Below are 25,293 nucleotides of genomic sequence, written 5' to 3'. Positions count from 1 at the left end.
ACGTAACTGCCTCTTTTCTTTCTTTAATTTTCTCGTAATATAATTAGTACTTCAGGAAAAGAGAATAAGCAAATTTGGAGCAAAAGCAGAGGGTATTCACATATTATGTTTATTGACTGATGTTTTCAATTGTGAAGAAAATCCCAAAAACATAATGGAATTTTGGCTAACATGTAAGCGATTGATGAGTAGTTCCAAATTACTTCTAATATGTGGGAAATGTAATCATCTAGTATTTAAAAATACTTTCCATGTAAGTAGTATTTGAAGTATATCCTTTGATCATCACAAAAACTCTCCAAAATAAATAAAACAGTTCATAATATGGTAATTTCATAGATGGAAAAAAAATGAAGCTCAGAATGGTTAGGTGACTTGTTTCAGATCACAGAGTGGTGTAGCTCCTTTAATATCTACATGTCTAATGTTCTTTACACTTAAATCATCTTTTTGTGACAGGTTAAATTTAGAAGTACTAATGCTATGAATTCACTTGAGAAGAGAGAAATAACTCCAAAACAATTCAAAATTAGTACCTGTGCATTGAATAATGTGTTAAAATTATCACTCATTTTTCAAATGGGCTAAGACTACTTTTTTGGAAAATTTGTAACTTTCAAATTTGAACATAGCCTCTGCATATTTGATCTTGTGAGAAATTATTCAATGTGAACTCATTTTGATAAGATTTCAAGTGTGTAAAATAATAACAATTAGTGGAAGTAATATTTTCTTTATTAATACTATAAGCAATGCATTTTATCAAATAAATGATTTTATTTGTAGGTGTAATGGTTTTGCTATAAAATGACTGTTCAATCGCCTTTGTCATCTCTTCTCACAAAACCAAAATGAATTCAAAATCAAAACTAAAGAAATGAACACAAAGTAAAGATTCAGTAACCCTTAAGAATCTGCAGAAAGGGGGCACCTGGGTGGCTCAGTTGGTTGAGCAACTGCCTTCGGCTCAGGTCATGATCCTGGAGTCCCTGGATCGAGTCCCGCATCGGGCTCCCTGCTCGGCGAGGAGCCTGCTTCTCCCTCTAACCCTCCCCTCTTTCATGTACTCTCTCTCTCTCTCATTCTCGCTCTCTCAAATAAATAAATAAATCTTTAAAAAAAAAAAAAGAATCTGCAGAAAGGTTTCCATGTTTCTTCTTTGCTTAGCAAACCCAAAAAACCAATAGAAGAGCACTATCTAGTCTGTGATTTATATCCCTGCTGCAATGTAGCAGGACTTTAACTATTAATTGAACTTTCTCTTCCTGAGCTGTAGAATACTAGGCCAGAAAGCAGTCTTTTGCTAACTGTACTGTGTAATGAAGTGTTACTCTTGAATGTAATAGCACACATTTTGCTTTTTTGCTATTTCTCCAATTTTTCTGTAGCATTTCTAAACAAGTAAGAAAGGATATCACAGCAGCTATTGTATGTAAAAATGAGATGTATGCTCTGCATATTCTTGCTACAAACAATGGGAAAGTTTATTTTTTTCTTTATTTCATTTTTGTTTTGAGGAAATAAACTGTAGCTTCCTGTGAGGCCTGGAACTAAACCAGAGAATCTCTATCTTTTCTGAATATGAGAATATTCACCTGTTTATATATTTAGTAATTCACTTATTTTCAATATATTATTCAATTACCAGTTAATGATTGCCTACAATGTACTAAGCAGCCTTCAAAGTTCTAAAAATATAACTGAACAAACTACAGTCACAATTCTCAAGGGACTAAGTTTTTTATGGAAAACAGGTAAGGGAAACTAATTCTCTTGTGTAGAGTACTATGTCAGAGGCATGTTTGGTTTGAAAAGAGAGTGCCAAGAAGCTTCCAACTTAACCTGAGTGTTTAAGGAAAGTCTCTCAGAAGTAGTGGTGTTTGACATTTCCATAATGGTATTGATTTTGTCATCAACACCACCTGTGGCTTATTTTATAGGCAATGTTCATTTCATAAAATTTTCCCATGAAGAAAGAGCTCATACCCTTTGATTTCCATTTCAGGTGGCTTTTTTTGTGTGTCTTATGCTCATGCTTTAGGATGATAGGTGAGTAGAATTACTGATGGAATGAACTCCTGTCTACCTGTGTTCCCAGATGGCCTTCATAAATGAAGATGGGTAAAGGGGCCCATATAACTCTATACAGTTCATGCTATTTTATTTTTTTTTAAGATTTTATTTATTTCTTTGACAGAGAGAGATAGAGAGAGAGAGAAAGCAGGGAGCCCGATGCGGGGATCAATCCCAGGACCCTGGGGTCAAGATCTGAGCTGAAAGAAGACACTTAACTGACTGAGCCACCCAGTTACCCCATTATTTTTTAATTATATGGTAAATATGTTTATTCATGGTCAATAGAAAAGGTAGCTCAGCAGTGACAGTGTTCATCATAAAATATTGCATTTTAAAGCCCCAAATCACTGCAAAATAATTGGTTTTAGAAACTGAAATCTAATACTTGAATTATTCATTATAATGAAAATTTGCAAACGTCATACCAATCATTGTCCTTGGCCTCAAAGTTTTTTGATAAAAATAAATAACTTCTACTACCATGCATAGATATTTTTATTTATCTTTGGTTTTAATGTTTCATTGCTCTCAATGACCATCTAAAAGTGTATTTCCCACAACCTTGTTCAATATGCTTGCTCATCTCTTCTAGAGAAGGTAGAGGAGGTAGAGTATGAACCATCCCATCTTTCAGCCATCCACACCTGTTAATGCCTATTAATGCGGGAGCTCTCACTTCTTTTCCTCTAGTTTCTGATGATGTTTTCCTCATGTTCTATTCAAGTTCACTCCCCCACCAATTTGGACTTTGATGCTACTCCTACTCAGGGACTTCACTTTCTCACTTGTCTCTTCTTCCTGTGTAATCTTCAAGCTCTCTCTCTCTCTTTCTCTTCTGACTTTTCCCCTTTAGTATGTAAACATGTTTGCGTTTTATCCTTCCTAACAAAAATCAACAATAAAAATCACTTAACCCTAAATACACGGCTCTGGCTACAACCCAGTTTCTTCCATTGCGTTCCATCAAAGCCTGTCTACCTTGGCAGTCTCTCTGCACTTCCCGTCATGCTTCACCCTCACCACAAGAGTGCTAATGCCCCTGTTGGCTGCCATATTGCCAAACACAATGTTATAAAAATGAAACTTTCTCTTGCACTTGGCACCTTTGGTCATTCTCTGCATTAGATGTATTTTCTTCCCTTGGAACTTCACTTGTTTCTAAGACAGCTTCATGTTAACCATGAGGCTACTGTGGTAGCCTCTCACCTCCTCTCTAACATTTTAGGCCCACACATGTCATCTCCTGAGCTACAAGAGTAATCTAACTGAAATGAGAATCTTACCATAACATCCCTTGATTAAATCAATTGGAGACTTTCCATCATCTCAAAAGTAAAGTTCTAACACCTTAAAAAGAAAAGTCACATTCTTCCTGATTTGACCTTGACTTTCTCTCTCCAGCTTCAGCTCCTTGTTTTTCTTATAGTTGTGACTCCTAACTTTTAGTGCTTTCAGAATTTCACTCTTTATTTACTATTTTCTTTAGTCAACCATTCTCCTGAATGACCTTATCTACTTAGGGTTATCTACTTAGTGGTAATCACTTCATAATCACCTCAAATTCATCCTGTCAAAACTGAAATGATAATTTCCCATTTAGACATACCCATTTTGGTTCATTTTTTTTCACTTATGTAAGGTGAATCATTGTTAAAACAAACAAATGCCTGAGTAGATACAATAAAGTCCAATATGGGTCAGTAGTGAGGGTTTTTTTCCTAGAGTCATTCAGGGATGCAGACTCCTTCGGTCAAATGTTATGCCCTCCCCTGGGGTCTTGGAGTACTCCTTAGAACTCTATGCATACAGGGTGCCTGGGTGGCTCAGTTGGTTAAGCGACTGCCTTCGGCTCAGGTCATGATCCTGGAGTCCCGGGATCGAGTCCCGCATCGGGCTCCCTGCTCGGCAGGGAGTCTGCTTCTCCCTCTGACCCTCCTCCCTCTCATGCTCTCTGTCTCTCATTCTCTCTCTCTCAAATAAATAAAATCTTAAAAAAAAAAAAAAGAACTCTATGCATACAAAGGAGTGACAGGAATAACTGCAAGATTGCAGAGGTTTTTATGAGTCAGAACCAGAGATAACAAATAATAATTCTAACTATATTCCACTGGTCAGTATAAAGTCCTAAGGCCTCCTTAACTGCAACAAGGGTAGAAAATGTAGTCTATCCACAAGCCTGGGGAAAAAAGCAATGGGATATGCTGAACACACAGCATTATGTCTGCATGCCAAATTGTTTCTTCCTCCTTTATTTCCTAACTAAATCTCAAATCTGTTACCTCCTCTATTTTTTTTTAAGATTTTATTTATTTGACAGAGAGAGACAAAGAGAGAGAGGGAACACCAAGGGAGTTGGAGAGGGAGAAGCAGGCCTCCTGCTGAGCAGGGAGCCTGATGCGGGGTTCAATCCCAGGACCCCGGGATCATGACCTGAGCCAAAGGCAGATGCTTAACCACTGAGCCACCCAGGCATCCCTACCTCCTCTATTCTTAACTCAACTAAATCCATTCTCATGGGTCAGGTCTCATCACTTCTCAAAAGAACCACTGCAATAACCTCCAAACTACCTCTGGCTCAACCCTTCCTATCTATCATCTACACCGCTGCAGGCATAATCAAAGTAAAATGAAAATTTTACCTGTAAAATTCCCCTGATAAAATCCTTTCAGTGACTTCCTATCATGTACAGGGTAGAAATAGAAACATCAGAGAATGGAAAAATAATCCTCCTGACTTGACATCTGCCTATTTCACCAGCCTCAATTCTGGATAAACATTTTCACTTTGTGCTATGTTTTTCACTTCTGCCAACCTGAATATACTCCATTCAGTGGCTGCTCATTCAGTTTCCTAATCTGGAACACTTTTCATCTCCCTGCTCCACAACCCCTTAGGATGAATTAGCTGCCTCTCATCAAAACTTATGTAATCTCTGGTACCTTTATTAATTAGTAACTTACTTCATTGTACACAACACTCTGTGCACGTGCCTAAATAATTCACTGAACTGTGAGATCCTTGAAAACGGGCTGTGCCTTACTCACTTGCCACTCCCAGTTCTCATAGCTACTTGGCACATAGTAATCATCTATAAATATGTGTCAAATGAGTAAACTGTTCCTAAGCAAAAACCTACCTTGAAACTCATTCCTTTGCCTGTTTCCCCTGTACTCTATTTTGCCATTCACTTCCATCACCTTTTCCTAGTCTACCAGCTGGAATTTAGTTTTGTATAGGCTGATAACAAGATGATAATCATTGCTTCGTTAAATTGCCCATTTTGTACGCTGCCCATGTGATTGAATACCCTGGCACCTCATGAGCTTCCTATGACACTTTGGGCACTATGTTATAAGCCCAGAGAAGCCCATCTAAGCTTTCTGGAATTAGTCTCTTAAACCAAGTCAGTTTCTCAAAACCCATAACTATCTTGTACAATAGATTCCTGCTTGTAACCTCAGCTACAACTCTGCTCATTCAAGTAACTAATAATGTCTCACAACCAAGGCTGTTTCATATTCTAACAATAGACACTTAGAAGTTGGGCACTTCTACCACACAGTGGGATCAAGAGTGTAACCATGATAATAGTACAAAACAATACAAAGAAATTCAATTGGAACAACAGAAGAATTTAGACAGCAATCTAAATGGAATTTCCTGTTTTTCTCTGAATTCTAAAATCATTGGTGCCAATTGCGAACTGTATTTTAAAAAGCAGCCCAACATTGAGTGGAAAGTGCCCTCAATCTTCCCCCATTAAGTTTTGGTCCCACTTCAAATATGGTAGAGCCAAGCCTTCTTCTTCCAATATATTGATTGATAACTTTCAAATGATGATTTGGGACCAAGTACATTAGTTGTACTTGTGCCTCACAAAGAGTACATCAATTTTCATTAATTAGTGCCACTGAATTAAGTTAAATTATGGGGAAAATGAGACAAATGCATAGCTTAAAATGCCTGGATGTTTAAACAAGTATTGTTTAGAGATTAAGTATCCAGAAATTTTGAATTTGAGATATAACTTGGTACCTTTTCCTAATATGTAAAGGGAGAATAAAAAAGTATTAAGATATCTAAATTTAAGGATACTTTGGGAAACTATTATTTATTTTGTGGTTTGCTTTTAAGGAGACATTCATACAGTTTCTTTGAGGGTTGTTTTTTTTTTTTCCTAATATTCAAAAACCCAGGGGGGCCTGGGTGGTTCAGTTGGCTGATCGTCCCACTCTTAGTTTCGGCTCAGGTCATGATCTCAGGGTGGTGAGATCAAGCCCCTTGTTGGGCTCTGTGCACAGTGTGGAGTCTGTTTGAGATTCTCTCCCTCTCCCTCTACCCCTCTCCCTGCTTGCACGCACATTCTCTCTTTCTCAAATAAATAAATCTTTTACAAAACCCACAAAATTACATATATATGTGTATATACATATATATGTATATACACACACACATACACATATACATAACTTCACATATGTCTTTGGAGACTTGAAAAATATATTTCTTTAATCCTACTTGATTACTTAAGAATAAATATAATATAAAGATTATACTATTCTTTTTCAGATAATGAATTTAATAATTCAGTATTTTGGGGGCACCTGGGCGTCTCAGTTGGTTAACTATCTGACTCTTGATTTCAGCTCAGGTCATGAGCTCAGGGTCATGGGATCGAGCCCCTCGTTGGGAATCTGTGCTCTGCAGGGAGTTTGCTTGGGGTTTTCTCTTTCCCTCTGCCCACCCCTCACCCCCCGCCACTTTCTCTCTCTCTCTTTCTCTCTAAAAATAAATAAATCTTTAAAAAAAGTAATTCAATATTTAGTCAAATATAATAAATACAACTCTACACTTTGACAGTGTTTTCTTCAACTTAAAAAGAAATAGTCTATTTCTCAGGCTATGCATTATATTTTGATTCTAATGTTGTCAATTCATATTCTGTCAATTATTCTTATAAATACCAGTTTTTTGGGATTTATAAATAGATCATTTAAAACCAAAATAAACCAAGAAGCATTAATTCTGTCCTGTACTTTATACTAAAGATAATCATTCTTGAGTTAGCTCAGAAAAATAGAATATAAGAGAAAGTATACTGTTTGTTTCTACAGTAGAAGATCTTAATGATAATTCTGTATGTTAGGAAATGATTTTACTATGTCTGTGTTTTTAAATCTCAAATTATCCCAAGAGTTCAGAAAATGTCCCATCGTTGTTTATTTCTGTATCCTTTAAATACACACACACAACAAATTATTCAAGGCATTTGCTCAGAACTCAAAACATATACTCATGCAAATTATAAATTGTTCCAGATTGCCCAACACAAGAACCTTTTACCCACGCAATAAATACACTAAAATTAGTGGAGGACCACAGAGCCTCTTTGAGCTCTGAGGGTTCTTGGGAAGCAGAGGGAAGGTGGAAGGAGTGCTAAACCTCCAGACATTTTATCCTGAAGATGAGGATGGAGAGGGGAAAGGAAGACCCGAGAGTGTCCAGTTCTTCCATAACAAGAAAAAGGAGTATGTTTTTTTTTTTTTAAAGGGAGTATCAAAGAATTGTGAGCATTATTATGATTTTCACAAACATTAAATGCTTACCTACAAAGCTTCATACATTCTTCACAGTGTAGTTCAGCTGTTGTCTTCTCTATCAAAAGCTTCCCAGAAGTCCCAGCTGAGGGTGAACTGATATTGCTCTCCCATGTATTTCTATGAGAATATTTGATGAACATGCTCCGTTAGAGCACTTACCACGAAATTCCGTGATATCTCTCTGTCCTCATATATTCGGGGATCCTTGAGAGCAGAGACTGTTCCTTTTGCACCCTTCCATGCCCCCCACTAGTGCCACCAACACTCTTGCAGCATGTGACACATGACAGGCGTGAATGCGTGCGACACAATTCGAGAACATTAAATGTATGTCAGGCTGAGCAGCCTAATCATGGACTGTGGACAGTGGGGAGCCAACAAGCCCTGGGTCACAAATTGAAATTCCTAGTAGGTTCCCAAGAAAGTGACAGAATGTAACAGGAAGAAAAGAAAATTTTTTCTAGTGTTAAAAATAAGCTATAATATAATCTCTAAGGTTGATGACAAACCCTAATCAATAGTTGGTCATAGTGTCAGGGAGACAAGAGAGAATGATGTGTACTGTGGGAAATACATTGCCTGGCTCAGATCTCTGCCTCTCTTTCGATCTGTTGTGGCAACAAGGAAATCTGGTTGCATATTTTTAGATGATACTAATTTTTAAGAAAAGCCAGAAATCGGGTATTTACATGACGTATCACAGTTCTAACATGTTGGCTTTAAATATATATATGAACCAAGCACAACACACTTAGAGTTTGAAACAGAGGCCATTAGAGTTTTAATGCCCTCTGAATTGCTCTTTGCAAGACTGACAGAGCTCAATCAGTATTTTAGGAAGTTTTCATTTCATACCAGGCTGTTTAAATATTCCATACTGATGCACAAGTACATTCAACTCCAATTCCCAAGGCACATGGTGACAGTGGCTTCCATTTCCTGTATTTGACTCTCCTGGGTGAGCACTTCAATGGTACAGCCAAGTCAGTTCCAATATCAGGACCTCTACATTTCAAACGTTATTGGTTTTCTCCCCTTTACTTTTATCACTGCTATTGAGTTACTGTTTCTTACTACATTTCCCATAATTCTTCACTATGTTCCTTTCACCCAGCCAGCTCTTTTTTTCACCCTCCCTAGAATCTGACAGGCCACAGAAATATCTGATTTCAAAGAGATGCTCGCATTCTATACTGATCCCATCTAGGAGTGTAAATGCCCAATGTCACGCTGCCGAGTGGAAAAAGGTAAGAAAAATCGCTACTGGTCTTTGTATTCCTCTAATCTTTTAAAATCTTTTGAAGAAACAGAAATGTTTTATTTTTCAACCACTGTCTTAGTTACTTTTTTTTTTTTTCTCCATCTGTGCAAACCAAAATGCAATAAAATGTTTGAATGATAGAACTGGAATGTGTACTCAAAATGTGACACCAATAAGATTGCAAGGAATATTGAAGGAAGTCTTCGATAAGCCTGACAATGATTCTGACTCCAACAGCATGGATTTGAATATAAATCTTGCACAAATAAATGAACTACTAAGAAAAAATTAATCTGCTATCCTGCTAGATTGATATAACAGTATAGCAATGCAAAGACAAATAGATTCATTTAAATTAAGCTAGAGCCTTGATTATTTTTTTCACAACTCTCAGAAAACACATATTAAGTTCCTACTCTCAAATAATTTCATGATATGATTGTTTTTCACATTTTGCAAAAAAGGAATCAACATTTAAGACAAGAAAAAGTCCAAAGAAAAATTTGAATTGGCTAAAGCAAAATTTAGTTACTCTGGTAGTAACAGGATTTTTTTTTTAACTGCATGTGAGTGTATTTTCCAACGAGTGTAGATTATAGTTCTGTATTAAATATATGCATCTTGATTTTTTTACTGCTTGGGATTGATACAAAACTGGTATATTAAAATATGCCATGTATGTGGTTAAACCAGTTGCAAATCATTAAACCATTATTTAGTAATTAGCAGTGTTCTTATAAAAAGAATGAGATACATGCATCATTTATTTTCAATACAGCTTTACATAATTAGAGTAATAGGCAATTTGATCTATTAAACTACTAATTAAATACAAAATATTTAATATGTACCAGAGAGTTGTGCTCTGAAATTGCACAATTATCCATTGTGTGGTTATTTCCTTCATTGACCCTTCCTCCAAAGCATGGGGGAGTAATCCATAAAATACTTTCAGGGAAAAAGGGAGTATTAAGATACAATGAGAGTCACAAAGAAGTCCTGAGTTGGTCAATAGTGTTACACTTCTCCAGGCAAGTAGAAAAATCTGATTTGTGTTCTACCTCCTTCCCAAGCCCTTTCTTTGTGCCTTTGAATGTGGTGTAATGAATAAGATGGCCCCAAACAGTCAGAAAAAGGAAAAGGGGAGCAATTGAGGTGTCTAGATTATTGAAAAACTGGAATTTTTTTCCAGTTCTATTGAGAAATAATTGACATATATCACATCACTTATGAGCTTAAGGCATACAACATGATGATTTGATTTACATGTATTGTGACATGGTTACCACAATAGGTTCAGCCTACATACATTTTCTCATTTCAATACAGTAAAAAGAAAAGAGAGAAGTAAATAATAAAGGGAAAAAATGATCTCCTGGTGACGAGAACTCTTAGGATCTACTCTCGTAACAACTTTCCTATCATATATAGCATGGTTAGCTGTAGTCATCATGTTGAACATCATATCCCTAGTACTTTTATATAGAGTATTTCTAAAAAAACAAGAGGTGTTTTTTCAATCTTTAATTAGGGAGTCTTTCTTTATGAAGATTCCTATCCCTGGCGAGAGGTCAAAGTCATATATTCTTATTATTCTTCTCTAATTTAGCTTCAATGTGCTATCAGATGAAATCTTATCACTTTATTCAGAATTTATCACTTTATTCTACTCAAGAATCTAGCACTGTCTACAATATCAAATCCAGCCTCATACATTACTCAAGTCCTTCCTATATATCAGCTCTTGCTAATTTTAGAATAATAATAATGAGGATGAAAACAATAAAAGCTAATATTTTGTGTGAGTTACATTATCTCATTTAATTGTTTGAGGTAAAAAAAATGGGGAAACTGAGGGGCTTCTGGGTGGCTCAGTTGGTTAGGTGTCCAACTCTTGATTTCTGCTTAGGTCATGATCTCAGGCTTGTGAGATTGAGCCCCAGGTTCAAGTGGAGCCCACTTAAGATTCTTTCTCTCCCTGTCCCGCTGTCCCTCCCCCCACTCACATGTGTTTGCTCTCTCTCTCTCAAATAAAAAATAAATAAAATCTTTTTAAAAAAGTAAAAAATAAAAAAGATGGGAAACAGATTGTGAGAGGCAACTCAACTTAGCTTGAGTCTTAAAGCTTCTACGTTGCAAAGCTAAGCCAAATCCAAGGTGATGTGATTCAGAACCAGTGTTCTTGACCATCCACTATCTGCTACAAACTTCACAGTATCCCAGCACTCCTCAAGTCTCCTCTGAACCTTCTCTAAATGAATCAGACCAGACTCTTCCATGTTCTTAGTATTGACTTATTCTTTTCTCCATGCCTTAGTTCATGTTGTTTCCTCTCTGTATGTACTTTGTCACTTAGCCAAATATTCCTCCTCTTTCAAGGTGTGAGTCACATGCCTTCTCCTCCACAGCTATTCCACCCAAATGCATACCTTAGATCTAAATCCATTCCTATTCCCATAGTGTCTAGTGTAGAGATACAAAGGTGATTATCTCTCAATGAATGTATTTCCTGAAAGCATTAATAGTAAAGACATAAATAATCCATTATAAAACAAAGAATGTTGTCATGCACATTTGATTCCTTGTTACAAAAGAGAGGTTTGCTGCCAGACATATTTCCTGTGCCAGATTTTCCATCATCAACAAAATTTACAAAAAGATTTTCATTCATTTTCTGACTGTCCTTGGCCTGTGTCCAATTTTTTTTTCTTAAGAGCTTCCGAATTTAGTTTTAACTTCAAGTACTGCTGCTGAATACAGTAGTAAAGAGCCAGAGTAGGGATTTTCCTTGCAGAGAAATGGGATCCATTTTAACCAGGAGGCAAAAGAGGGAACTGTGTTGAAGTTGCACCTGTTATGTTACCAGAAATGGCAGACTCCATTCCTCTTCTGGCTTTTCCTTCCTAGTAATCCTGCTCCCTTTACCATCAGACTTAGGTGCATTAACACTTCTGGGGCAAGTCCTGGCATGGCCATGATAATAAAAAAGAGAGCTCTTCTTGAGAAGGTGGTGGATTCACTAAGCTCCAGTCAAGTTGATTTCATGTTATTCTGAAAATCCTACCCTTGTGATGCCCGAACTCCTTTTTGTACCTCTGATGTGTTATTGGCAGGATGTGTTTGACCGCCAAATTGTCAGGCTAGTGGGGGTTGCTCTGGACCCCATGCTGGTGTGACTAGGTAGCACGTTGCTGTTTCTTTATGTTACACAACATCAGTAATCATTTCAAGGATGTCAATTTAGATTCATTGCATAATTGTACTTATAGAAAAGGCAGTATGGTATAGTGATTGAATGGACTCCGGAGCCAGACTACTTAGGGTCAGGTCCCAGATTTGATACTTACAAACTGTGTAACCTTGGACAACTTATTTAACCTCTTAATACTCACTTTTTTTCAGTTGTAACACAGGGATTATGAGAGGTCCTACTTCATAGGGTTTTTGTGAGGATTAAAATGAGTTAATATTTGTTAAGCATGTAAAGCAATGATAACACCAAAGAGTATTAGCTATTGGGCGCCTGGGTGGCTCAGTTGGTTAAGTATCTGCCTTTAGCTCGGGTCATGATCCCAGGGTCCTGGGATCCAGCCCTGCATCGGGCTCCCTGCTCAGCAGGTAGCCTGCTTCTCCCTCCTGTGTACTCTCTCATCTCTGTCTCTCTCTCTCAAATAAATAAATATTTTTTTTAAAAAAAGTGTTAAGCTATAACTGTTTAATCTTTGTTGAGTAAGTGAATAAATAAAAGATAAATTTATTGTGTAATACAATTTTTTACTTCTTTCCTTCCTTCTCAAGACCCAAACTCCTTGAAAGCAGAGAGCAGGTATTACTCATCTTTGTATATCTGCAGCATTTCCCAGGAGGATGGTACATTGTATGTGTCAACGACTATCTGCTAAGTGGATGAGAGCTGTGGTAATTAGAGAGAAGGGTAAAGTGAAGTAGAGTGTAAGGATGTAATAGTCCAAAATGTTTAGGAGTATGGAGACTATTATACTGGTAGGCTTCTCCCCATCAGGGTTGAAGTCACACCCAAAGTGATGGAAGTCATTAAAGTGGAGAGAGGAATTGTTGAGACAGATGTCACAGGTCTCAGAAGAGAAAAAGTATGAACCAAAAACATAAGAAGGCATGGGCGTGGAGATGAGATTTGACTATGGGCACAAACTACATATAAAGAATTTTCCATGAAGAGGAGGTTTTATTGTGAGGTGGCACTTGGGGAAAGAGGAAAGCCAATGCTACTTATAGTACATGATGTATGGAGTTTCCATTTACGATGACTGCCCTATCTCTTTTTAAACATCCTAAAGTAATTTTCAAAACAGAGCTCTTGATTTCTTTCATTTCCTACCACCAAATACACACATATTAATAACAACTATGTTATGGGCTGAGTTACATCCCCTAAAAATTTGTATGTTGAAGTCCTAACTCCTGGTACCTCAAAATGTAATTACATTTGGAGATATGGTCTTTAAAGAGATAATAAAATTAAAATCATCATTAAGGTGGGCCCCAGTCCCATATGACTGATGTCCTCATAAGAAAAAAAGAAACTTGGTCACAGACAGGTTTAGTTGGAAGACCGAAGACCCAGGGAGAAGATAACCATCTTTGAGCCAAGGAGAGAGGCCTCAGAAGAAACAAACCTTGCTAAAACCTCAGTCTCAGACTTCCAGCCTCCAGAACTGTGAGACATACATTTCTTTTGTTTAAGCTACCCGGTCTGTGGTACTTTGTCATGGCAGCCCTAGCAAACTGATACAAACAGCAAAAGCAATCTATTCCTCCCCTAGTTGTCGTCTTTTCGGTAAGCGTTACCATCATCCTTATAGCTGTTGAAGTAAAAAACCAAGGACTCATTTTTTTTTTTTAATTTTCTCTTGCTGTCTGTATCCACATGTAATCCATCAGCGATTTTTTTACCTCTACTTTAAAATATGTCGCAATTTGGGTGCCTGGGTGGCTCAGTCGTTAAGCATCTGCCTTCAGCTCAGATCATGATCCCAGGGTCCTGGGATCAAGTCCCACATCGGGCTCCCTGCTCGGCGGGAAGCCTGCTTCTCCCTCTCCCACTCCCCCTGCTTGTGTTCCTGCTCTCGCTATCTCTCTCTCTGTCAAATAAATAAATAAAATCTAAAAAAAATTAAAAAATAAAATAAAATAAAATAAAATATGTCACAATTCAATGAAGTAAACTCTACACCCTTATTTTAAGCCACCTTTACCTCTCTTCGTTTTCCTCTTCAACAAATTTCATATCATCCTACTCTGAAACTTTGCTATAGTCACATTGATTTTTTTTTCTCTTCTTCATATATTCTAGGTTCATTCTCAATCTTGGGAGTTTTTGCTTTCTCACTAGTGATTTCCTCTGCTTATAGTTATCTGTGCCTTCCTCCCCCCAGATCTCTATAACATTGACCCATCTGGTCATTGTGTTCTTAATGAAAGCTTTCACAACCTCTCAATCTAACAGCCCTGACAAATAAACGTACTTTATTTTCATATATGTATTATTATCTGGTATTTGCCTGCTTATTACTGGGTTGATAAAGAATGTTGATTGGGATTTATTGCCATGCTAGAGTTGGCAACTTGTTTGCAGTTGAAAACAGGAGATATTAAATATTCCTATATATTTTTTCGTTGTTAAGAAACTATAACTGTAAAGATATCCACAACTAGAAGCAGACAATTCTCTTTAAGTTTATTCAGAGGAAACAAAACTGGCCCTACCCTCAGTACCATAACACACAACCATCCCATAAAGAATCTATAGAGATGATTGGGGAACAGAGAGAGAAGGTGCTTTTATTTATCCTTACCTCGAAGCCACGTATGATAAAGGGTTGAAATTGGGGGTGTCTGCAAGAAAGAAGTATCAACATTTCATTCCCCACTGTATATCTTCTCAGGCTGTTATGTCAATGTTCCTACATAAAGATGGCAGTGACTTCACAAGAGGAGAGAAGAGATAGCATTGGACCCATCTGCAATCTTACTGATAGTTCAGGCAGGTATGTGGTTGTTTCCCATGAGTGGACACCCCGTAAGTTAGGTGGACTTTTGCTGTTTTGCTTGTATCCAACCCCAAGACAGCAGCCAGGAGAGGCCATGAGGTATACCACTGGTGAGTGAGCTGAGGCAACAAAAGAGGTAGCGTTAGAATTATCTCCCACATTACGGGGTTCTATGGTCAAAGACCTCAGAATGTCATGTGAAAATCTCATACCAGGGCCTTACATGAGAGGCAGAATTTGGATACTTGCTGTATAGAAGATACCAGCCACAACATAACATTTGCAAAGAAAGTGACAACAAACACAAGTTGCAAGTCTCTTTGCCTTTCACTCCTTGATGCTCCCAACAATTGCCTACGGATAGAAAGGAGGGCTGTAAGGCTATGAATCAGGTATGAGATTGGAATTTAAAACTGGGAGAAGCTAACATTTATTAAGCAAAAAGTACCAGAAAATTATGGACTCTTCCCTTTAAGAAACAACAACAACAACAACAAATGAATTCCATAGAAAACAGCTAAGAGAAAAGCATTCATATTTTTATACCATAGATTTGAGATTCCTTAACGCACTAACTACAGCTTATTAGTATGATAGGTATGATTCATGTACTCTTGTGTTACCTCTGTATCCACAATGCCTAGAAGAGTGTCTGCATATAATAGAGTGTAGATGACTAGCCGACTTTGCATTTTGGTTGGTAGTTGAGAATAATAAAAATGGAAAGAGTGGGGAGAAGCCAGTTTTGATGTTCTAGGCATAGTCAGTTTGAAACCCAAACATTTAGGTGATAATGTGATTAAACTATGCCCATGGTCAGCAGGCCACTGAAAGTCCTAAAAGAGGTTTGCAGAGAAATTCTGGGAGCCTCAAGAGTTCTCAGCATAAGTACTTGGAACAATTGACTACCACTGAGGATACTTCTCCCTGATGGAATCAACAGTAGCCTCTGCTGATTTGGAGGCCTTAGGCTTCAGTGCTGAAACTAGATTGTGGTGGGGCCCAAATAAGTCTTGAAGACAACTCTGCTCAGGTGGTTAGAGGCTGAATTTTGTCGTACTGAGGATCTCCCTGCACAGAATGATTGGCCATGGGATATTTTGAGGAATAACCTATTAAGGTGTTGTATAAAACATAAAGCTCAAAAGAGATGCAAAGCATTAATATGCGTACGTTATAAAATGTTTAAAAAAATAAAATGTTTAAAAAGGGGGGGGGCACCTGGGTGGCTCAGTTGATTAAGCATCTCCCTTCAGCTCAGGTCATGATCTCGGGGTCCTGAGATCAAGCCCCGCATTGGGCTCCCTGCTGGGCAGGAAGCCTGCTTCTCCCTCTCCCACTCCCCCTGCTTGTGTTCCCTCTCTTGCTGTGTCTCTCTCTGTCAAATAAATAAAAATCTTTAAAATAAAATAAAACGTTTAATATGCATACATTACAGTTTTGGTGACTCCTTTACCTTCCAGACTGCCTTTGAGCTGCAGGTTGAACTGATTTCTTCTGGGTGGAAGTGTGAAGGAAAAGGAAGATAAAGGCAGTGAGGCAGTGAGAGAGACTGATGGTCACCTCAGGGGTGTGTGACATCAGAAGAACCCTCATGTGTCCTAATAAGAGCCAGCTCAGCTGCTGTGTAGAGCTCCCCATGGCAAGTTGCTAGTTATCAGCGGGAAGACCAACAACCAACAGAGGACTGTACCAATGACCAGTTAAGCAAAGAGGTGCTTGCCTCTCCCTTCCCCTTTCCTAATGCCAATTTTTCTCAAACTTACTCTTGTATATAAATGTTTCTAACTAGTAAAGACAAAGAAGAAAAGATGATAAGGGATGCACCTATGAACACAGTTGATATTTTTACTGAATTTTTTTTATCCAAAGTCTTTCGATTAAAAAAAAAAATCTTCTTTTTCTTTTTACAGTGTCAACATTTTTTTAAATAATTCAAAGACTAACTTACAGACTTTGATTTAACAGGTTGAACTTTAGAGCATAACTTTTTTCATTATTTTTGATGGCTTTCAGTGGTTTTATTTTTTTTTCAGCAATCCCTTTTATGTGTTACAAGGAAGAGAAATACAGGACAGATAAGTGAAAGCCATTTTATTTTCCCCCAGAGAAACAACATGAATGCTCTAATTTGAAGGGAATGGCAAGGTATGTACTGATTGGCAAACATGAAATCTGCTCTAAAATTTGGCTTTAATTTGATGCTTAGTGGGTAGAATCATGGAAGAAAATGCACTTATCTGTGTTATCAGGAGATCTCCAATCTAATCCCAGCTGAGCCGATATTTTTTACACAAATTTTGGCATGCATTATATTTTCCCTGGGCTGCATATATATATAAGAAGGAAGTTGGTCTAGAAAATATTTAGTATCCCTTCCAAATATGATCTATGACAACTTGAGGTTGGGAATCACCCCAGACTATTTTTAACTAAAGAAAAGAGCCCCCTGACCATTTGGCAGTTCCTTAGTCCACTGTGAAATTTCTCTGAAGGCCATTTCATTTCAGACTGAAATGTAAAAATGTTTCAAGATAGAGCAAGACATAAAACTAAAAGGAATATTTTAAACATTTCTCCCATATAGGGCAATACATTAAAGGAAAATGTTATAACTAAAGCAAAATTCCATGAGGTCAAGAACTGAATCTGTCTTATTTGTTGTTCTGTTGTCAGTGCCTGAAACAGTGATCAAATAACTATCGGTTGAATGAATGAATGACAATAATTTGTGACAATGAAAAAAATCTTAAAAAAAAAAAAAAAGGTAAACCACTACTAGCTGTCTTTGATCCCATCTTCTCCACCCTGCAAAGGCACAGGACAATGTAGACATGAGGCGGGATAAATGAACAATGCAGTCTCTACCTCAGAATCTAGGCAGCCCAAGGTTCTGTGCCCCATAAGTGACTGCTGCATTACTACATTGGATCCCTGGTCAGGGAGTAGGGATGTTTATCCCAGTGCTGACTAGTAGGTTTTTGCATGAGCCAAAGCTTATCCCCCTTTGCTGACAATAGCCTTAATGCCTTGTTTCAGAGCCTGAGTCTTCTCTCTCCCCACTCTAAGTAGTGTCACTCAGATTTAGGTTTCTGACTTGGTCACTGCTTTACATTTTGATTTCTGTAAGTTGCCAGCTTCTACAATGTCCTAGTTGTAGTTGGGGATCCAAATAGCTTTTGAAGATCCCCATAACATATAGAAGCCCTTCATTGAAATTCCAATTCAAGCAAAACCCTGTTAGCCATGGTCATCATTTTCCTCCATCTGATATTTATCTGACTTACCTACAATTCTGAATATTGTACACCTGGCTTTTCCAACCCATGGCTCTTTTTGGAGTCCCTTCCTATGCAGACTTTTGCTGCTTTGCTCCTCTAATGGAATCTCCACTTACAGAGGGGCCTGACGTGAAAGCCAGCCTGAAACTTCCTTAGCCTGGAATAAATAAATCATCACATTTGCCAAGTTGTCCTGAGGTATAATAATAAGTCATTGGTTTTAGCTATGGAAGCAATTAACAATGCTTCCTATTTTAGGATCAATGAGAATATGATCTGACAAGTATAATAAGTACTCAGACCCTAAATTTTGAAATTATCAACCAGTGAGAAAAATGTTGTTAGAACTTCCAATTTTATCACAAGGAAGTTTTGCATCACACTATTTTTGAAGCCTATACGGAAAGGAAAGTAAAATTCACCCATGATCTTCTTTAAAATGATGTAAAAGAGAACTAAAAGTCTCTCCCTTTACTTTGTCCAATCTATTGCCTGGAGAAAATGATTATTATTCACCAAACACCTACCATGTGCCAGGAACTATTGTAGGCACCCAGAATCCATAAGAGAAAAACAAATTTATCTTCCTTCATGAAGCTTATATTTTGACTGGAAAAGCATACATAAAAAATTAAGCGAAAAAAATATAATGATAAGTGGTAAAGAGAAAAGTGACATTAGGTTGGGGATAGGAAGTGTTAGGGGAGTCCATGCTAAAATTTTAGGTTGGGGGGCTGGGAAAACTTTATAGAGGAATTGATAAGTCAAACCATGCAGATCTCTGGAAAAGAACATTCCAGACAGAAGGAATAACAAGAGCAAAGGCTCTGAACTGAGAATATGACTAGAAGGTTTGAAGACAGTAAGAAGATTTGTGTGAAACTGGAAGGAAAGATAAAAAGGAAATGATGTTATTACCAGGTGGGTATGGGGAGGGGGCAAGGATATATGTCATAGTAAGTACTTTGATTTTTGCTCTAAGACGAAAAAAAATATAGGAGTATTTTTAAAAAAAGAGTGAAACTATCTCAGTCTGGCTTTAAAGGGTCATGCTGGCTGTGTTGAAAACACACCGAAGGCGTAAACCATGACTCAGGAAGACAACAAAGTCTTGCCATAGTTCAGAAATAGGTTTGTACTAGTGTAGTCCTGAAAATCCTAGGACAGTCGTCCCCTCCCTCTGTATCTATGGGGGGATGCGTTCCAAGACCCCCCCAGGATGCCTGAAACCCCAGACAGTACTGGACCATATATATATTATTTCTTTTTTCCTCTGCATAAAACACCTATGATGAAGCTTAATTTACAAATTGGGCACAGTAAGAGATTAACAATGATAACTGGTAATAAAATAGAATAATTACGACAAGTTATATGAATGTGGTCTTTCTCTCTCTCTCTCTGAATCTTATTGTACTATACTCAGCCTTCTTGTGATGATGTGAGATGATAAAATGCCTCCGTGATGAGATGAAGTGGGGTAAATGACACAGGCATTGTGACATAACATTAGGCCACTATTGACCTTCTGATGATTCATCAGGAGGACCATCTGCTTCCAAACTGTGGTTGACTGCTGGTCAGGGAAACTGTAGGAGAGGAAAATCACAGATGATGACAAGGGATTACTGTGATTGGATTTTCAGTATGATTTGAAGGTGAGGCCAGCAGGATTTGCTAATGGTGTAGATGTGGGACAATTGGTTTAGATGGAACAAAGAATAGATTCAAAGATGCCCCCAAATTTTAACCTTAAGGAACTGGAAAGACAGAGTTGTCATAAAGTGAGATGGGGGATTGTTAGAACAAGTTTGGGATGATGTAAGAACCAGAAGTTCAATTTTATTTTTATTTATTTATTTTTAAAGATTTTATTTATTTGACACAGAGAGAGAGTGTGCAAGCAGGGGGAGCGGCAGGCAGAGGGAGAGGGAGAAGTAGGCTCCCCGACGAGGAGGGAGCCCGATCCGATGCGGGGATACATCCCAGGACTTGGGATCATGACCTGAGCCAAAGACAGTGGCTTAACCAAGTGAGCCAGCCAGGCGCCCCAGAGAAGTTCAATTTTAGACATGTCACCTTAGAGATAATTATTTAAGTGGAGATGTGAGTAAGCAGTTGGATATGACTTTGGAGTCAGGGAAGAGATCCAAAATACAGATATAAGTCTAAGGGTCATCAGCATATAGGTATTTTTAAAGATAAAGAATGGATGAAATCACTAAGGAAGTGATTGTAGATGAAATGAGAATAGATTTAAGAACAAATCTTTGGCTGAACTTGAAGTTTAGAGGACTGGAAGAAATAGAGAAACAAGCAAATGAAAACAAAAATGAGGAACCAGGTAAGAGGGAAATTAGGTGAATATGTTGGCTTTTAAGGTAAGGGTAAAAAATGATTCACGGAATTTGTCCTATGATTATATAGATCCTATATGCATAATCAAATGTCTATGTATACAAATTAATGCATATGCATGTTTGTTTATGTGGGGAACAGTTTTTATTTTATAAAATGGGATCATGCTATACCTAGTCATCTAAAATCTACTTTTAAAATTTATCACAGAAGAAATTTTTGTATCAGCTTCACTCTTAAGAGTAAAGATGTTTTATTTTCAAGTTTTTGATTGTCCAGGATTATTAAAACAATGTATTATGATAAAAAAATACAATACAGTGAAAATATTGGCTTTAATTTTTAAACACTTGCTCTTTTGTATTTACTTAACAAAAATCCTCTTTGTAAAAAGAAAAAAATACAAAGAAAAAAAACAAAATAAGGAATAAGGCAGTAGGAACCAGATAGAAAAAATGTCAAATTGTCCTTATATCTTACTATTGCTATTAATACATTTCAGTGCATGCTGATTCTCTTTTATTAGAATGAGAAAGTAAGCTTTGAATAGAGCAGAAATTTTTATGAAAAAAATCATGAAACAAATGACAGTTTCTTCTCGTTCTTACCAGAGATAAAAGTGCTTGTTTTTCTCTAAGATTCTAACAGCTATTGCTTTCACAAAGACAAACTCTATGGCAAATTACCTATGTGGGAGCTCCATGATTTTCATTAGGTGGAAGAGATGAAAAATAAATAAATTAACGGTAGTTATAATGTGTTACTATTCACACATTTAAGGCAGCAAAAATATGGTCCATTATTTCACTGCATCTGGAAAACAGTGAATAGTTGAAGGCGTCCTTTTAGGATATGGAGAGAGTATCCCTCAAAGGCTCTTCTTAGTTTCCCCTAGTTTTCCCCCAAAAGATATCACTTTTTAAACAGTGAATTGGGTATGTCACAAGACATTTCATCTACTAAAACAAAAATGAAAATCAAGTACATGATTATTAAACATTAACTACATACAAGAAACTGTGGTAGGCCGTTTGTAATTTGTATAATGTTTCAGATCGTTCACTGGTGTTCAGAGTGGACTGTATGGAAATATTTCTTTAGAAGTAATTCTTTCAAATTGAATAACAGAAATCTTATGGTGCATACTTTAAGGACTTTATTAATAAGAAGTAAGTACACTGCCAAGCACAATTTTTTAACCAATAGTTCTTACGATCCAAGGGCTAAAACAAAATTAGACATGTCACTTGAAATTTTCTGAGCATACAAGCAACGTTCAGGCTGCCTGTATGGAAAACTCTCACTGAATAAAAAAATAACAGAGGTGGGCAGAGTTAAGTCTTTTTTTCTTCCTCCACTGCCTATTAAATGCTATTCTCCTTCTTCTTCCTTTATACTTTTTATTTTTTTTAAAAAAATCAGCTGTATTGAAGTAGATTCCATGTGCAAAAGTGCTTGCTGAACAGATGTGTAGTAAACAAGTAAGAAAGGATTGCATGTTTGAAAAGATTTCTAAACTGGTATTCTAAATCAGGCATGTAATCTCAGCTCTGCTGCTGACTAATTAGTCTCGTCTTTTAGGTCCTTAGGCCCTCTGTTCTCTTTGTAAAATGAATGCAAGCCATGACGAAGCACTTGTTCATAGGAACAAGCAATGGGATGCTGAGCAGAAAGTTCTAGATTAGAGACCAATACAGTTGGAATATCTCTGTAGGTGATATATTTGCTTTAATAGCCTGGAAATTCAGAGAGGAAATTATTAGGGTATGTGAGCTTTGTTTCTATTTTTAGGAATTACAGTGGCCCTTCAGAGACTTGTGCTTTCTCCCTCTTTTCTTTTCCTACAGAGATGGTTCTCTTTTAATTTGTTCGATTTTAGCTGAGAATTTTTGTTTATTTTCTTTATTTTACTTTCCCATTATTTAGGCTAAAACTACTCTTAGTTCCATTTTCTTCCCTTGCTTTTATATTTTCATCTGTTCTGTTTACAACTCCTCCGCACTGACATTCTGCAGCGTCAATGGTGCTCCTTAACAACAGGTACATACTTTACATTCTTCTCTTTTTGAAAATAATTCTGGAATTTTTGAAATTGAGTTTTGTGCATGTGTCTGCCTCCTACCTCACAATAAATATTGGTTGAGTGACCAACTTTCAGCCTTGTCTCTGCTATTGTTCATGTTTCTTTTCCATATCTTGCCAAGAACATGCACCTGATGTTCTAAATCGATGTTCTGAATGTCCTCTTTCTTTCAGAAAATAATTTTCAAACTTCAGTTCTTACTCTCATTCTTCATGACAATTCTTGCCTTTTCTAAGACCTCATTTCATTTGTTTGCTTGTTTGCTTTGTCTGTTGAATATTCAGCTACCCTTAAATGGGGTATGATGAGTCTGTCTAGTATTTGGTAGAATAGAGATTTTCTTTCCTCCCTCCTTCCCCTCCTCCTTCTTAAAAACAATATTGAAATACAATTAGTATTGGGGCGCCTGGGTGGCTCAGTTGGTTAAGCGACTGCCTTCGGCTCAGGTCATGATCCTGGAGTCCCGGGATTGAGTCCCGCATCGGGCTCCCTGCTCAGCGGGGAGTCTGCTTCTCCCTCTGGCCCTCCCCCCTCTCATGTGCTCTCTCTCTCATTCTCTCTCTCTCAAATAAATAAATAAAATCTTTAAAAAAAAAAGAAATACAATTAGTATAAAGTGTCCTATTAGTTTCAGGTATACAGCATATTGGCTGGACGATTCTACTCAATGCTCACCACAATACTTACAGTACCATCTGTCACCATACAACATTATTACAATATTATAGACTATATTCCCTATGCTATACTTCTCATCTACATGACTTATTTATTATATAACTGGAATTTTGTACCTTGTACTACCCTTTATCTATTTCACCCCCCCCCCCCCCCCCCTCCCCTCTGGCAGCCACCAGCTTGTTCTCCATATTTAAGAGTCTGTTTTTGTTTATTCATTTTTTTTTTAAGTTTCCACATATAAGTGAAATCATATGGTATTTTTCTTTCTCTCCCTGACTTATTTCACTTAGCATAGTACTTTATAGGTCTATCCATGTTGTCACAAATGGTAAGATCTCATCCTTTTTATAGGTGAGTAATATTCCATTATGTATATGCATAATATACATATCTTCTTTATCCATTTATCTATCAATGGACACTTCAGTTGTTTCCATTTCTTGGCTATTATAAATAATGCTTCAATAAACATCTATCTTTTTGGACTAGTGTTTTCATTTTCAATACCCAGTAGTAGAATTACTGGGTCATATGACATTTCTATTTTTAATTTTTTGAGATACCCTGATGGATCTGAGACTTGCATCCCCTTCACTGTGTATTTGTTTTGCTCTAGGTTACTATACACATCCTCAGACCTAGACCAAGAAGCCAGGTTGATGCACAAGGATCCTAATTCACTTTGTGGTATCCAGTAGAGATTTATTGAAGTAGGGCTGCTGGACTGAGGTTCAACCTCATGCAGGTTCTCTGACCTGGGAAATTCTGTGTCCTTTACTATTGAATTGTTTTGTGCTAGTCTCAGCATCTCAATAATGAGTTTTGTGGCTGGACTGGCCCTTGTGGTTCTTACGATGGTTGCAAGATGCCCTTAACAATTACTGCCAGGAAACTTTAAAAGAGACATGGTTTATTACTTATAAGTCCTGGAAATTACACAGCACACCTGGGGCCACATACTGAAGTCTCAAATAGAAAGAAAGAGTGTGTAAGCCTGTGGTTCTGCTTTTAATTGGGGTCAAGGGTGGGGGCCTAGGGTTTTGCAGGGTCAATCTTTATTGGTGAATTTTAAACATAAGAGAGGGAATTTAAAGCACAGAAGAGAAAAAAAAAGGGTGGGGCGGGGGGGGAAAGGCCAAATGGTCAGTTATCAAAATCAACCAAGATCTCTAAAACAAAGGAGCCTGGGAGGCAGGTGCAGGTGGTTCTTTATCCATATAGTTGTGTGACTGGCAATGCATTTATTTAAGTGGATGCCTCAGCAATAAAGCTTAAGTCAGGCACTTGGATTACAAAAAAGAAAAAACAACTGTTAGGGCTTATACTACAAGAATAAAGATAGGAAACACTCTACCCCAAAGCACACAGCACTTCTGGTGCTCTTCCTATCCTTCCTGACAACAATGTTTTTTTCTTCAGCAATTTAGCAACACACATTTCAATGTGTTTCTATACATCATATCCCACTTCCTGCCATGTCACCTACTGGGTGTTGTATCATTGAAGGGATGGAGGCAGAAAAAAGCTAATGGGAGTGGAAGGGAGAGATAGAATCTATCTCCAAAAATAGTCGCTGGGCATTTGGAAATATGAGTGACAATTTTGTATGTCATAGAGTTAGGGAGGGGGGCAACAAGATAGTGCTGAGGTTAGGATGCTTTTCAATCTTCCTTCCTTCCTTCCTTTCTTTCTTTCTTTCTTTTTTTCTTTTTTTTTTTTTAATTCAGGGAGGGGGTGGGAGGTAAGGAGAAAGATGGTTCCCTGCAGTGTTCTAATTCAGAGGATTGAGGAGTGATGAGTATTCCAAGGTTGTATTTTTCAACACATCACCGTGGACAATGCATTAAGTAGGAATTGACCTCTGAACTTTACCAAATAGTTTTTGCTTACATTTAGCTTACTCTGTTTTTTTCTGTTTTTCGC

This window comes from Neomonachus schauinslandi, chromosome 5, assembly GCF_002201575.2.
Source record: "Neomonachus schauinslandi chromosome 5, ASM220157v2, whole genome shotgun sequence".
Taxonomy (NCBI): Eukaryota; Metazoa; Chordata; class Mammalia; order Carnivora; family Phocidae; genus Neomonachus; species Neomonachus schauinslandi.
This window is presented reverse-complemented; position numbering follows the sequence as displayed.